This window comes from Seriola lalandi, unplaced genomic scaffold (assembly GCF_002814215.2).
Source record: "Seriola lalandi dorsalis isolate HSWRI2012SDOR001 ecotype SW California unplaced genomic scaffold, Sedor1 jcf7180002049908, whole genome shotgun sequence".
NCBI classification, from domain to species: Eukaryota; Metazoa; Chordata; class Actinopteri; order Carangiformes; family Carangidae; genus Seriola; species Seriola lalandi.
The window spans coordinates 3,080-4,898 of NW_019520461.1; positions in this window are offsets into that span (position 1 = coordinate 3,080).

The following is a 1,819-nucleotide window of genomic DNA, read 5'->3' on the forward strand; positions in this document are numbered from 1 at the left end:
ATACACCCCAGAGGACACCCCCCCCCCCCCCCCCTTCATTTTCTCTCGGCATTCTGGGATTTCAGATCAACTGATGTGAGCAGAACGAACTGACATGATCATCCAACCACCACTTTCCACTGGTCTCTCTCTGAGTCCGAGTCCGAGACCGAGACTAAGACCAAGTCCGAAAAGGAGTCCGAGTATGAGTCCAGGTCGTAGACCGAGTCCGAGACCGAGTCCGAGTCCAAGACAGAGTCCGAGACAGAGTCAAAGAATGATTTGATTGGTTCCTGTGATCAATATGAGATGATGTCATTCAGACTGTCAGCTCCTCTCAGGTCTCGTCTTCCTGTGTGAGTTTTGGGGACCCCCCCCCCCAGATATTTAAATCATTCTACTTCCTGTAACCAGCCTCCTCATCAGCACCTTCTTCTTCTCTGCTCTAATTGTGTGACATCCAACAATCAGCGCGGCTCATTAAAGGGGGGTTGTGGGACCAGACCACTCCTGTAGGTGGCTTCATTACTGAGCCCATTAATAACCATCACTGAGACACACAGAGGAAGTCTAAGTGTTCTGAGCTACTAACGCATTAATTTAATTAGCAGCATTAACGACGTATCAGCCCACAGACAGGAGGAGAAGAAGAGAGAGAGGAAACACAGAGACGTCAGAATAAAACATGAACAGGATCTGAGATTGATTCACTTCCCTGAGAGACGCAGGGAGGAAATCACCTTCATTAACCACTTCCTGTTGAAGAGGGAAACAAAATAAAAGTCCTCAGGGGGGTTAAAGTGAAGAACGACTGCTGCCTGATGTGAAAACACTGTGAACTCCAGTCCATCCATGACATAAGTTTGTTCTTTACGTTCACTTGACACACTCGTCCTTGTGAGGCTCACATGATTTTTTTATGTGATTTTTGAGTTAATTTGACTTTTAAAGCTGATATAGTTCTAATTTCATGTTATTAAAACACAAAATATTTGATCACTTTATAGAAGATTTTGTGTCAAATTGACAAATCTCCTGTCAGAGGAGGTTCATGTGACATTTATTTTGTGTCAGGTCAACTCTTTCATGTTACTGGACTGCAGAGTTCTGTGTGGAATAAATCTGAGTAAATAATGAAAGAGTTTATGTTCATTTGACTTTTCATTTGTAATATACAGACAGACGTTCTCTGATGGTCAGTCTGAGGTTCCTCCACATATACAGACTCAATCTGATTCGTTAAGCTCTGCAGCCGACAGCCAATCATGCGTTTGATTCACTACCTCTCATCTCTTCAGATACAACAACATGAGCGAACTCAGAGACACAGCCGTTAACAAGATGGCCGCCCACCTGGACTTCAACCTTCACGGTGTGGATCCACGTCACTACAGCCAACCCCTGCCTGTCCTGTCTCCACCTGAACCAGGTCAAAGAACCGGTCTGTGTCTTTATCCTGCTGCTGATCCAAGTCCTTCATCCCCCTGCATCAGTGAAGATTTGTGTTGAAACACAGACAGAGGGAGAAAGTGTGTTTATGTCACGACTGAAAACACATCTTAAACTTTGTGTCACAGAACCTCCGACATCCACAGACAGATGTTGGACAGATGTTGTGTACTTCTGGGATATGAACAACATCTAGTTTGTACCATGAGAAACAACATTTTCGTCAACAGAGCGCTGACCTCTGACCTCTCTGTCAGTCAGAGTCTTTAACAGCAGCAGGAGGAGGAGGTCATGTGACTGAATAATACATGTGTGTTTGTGCTCCCCTGCAGTCGGGTCACTGGAAACATTACACACACACACACACACACACACACACACACACACACAC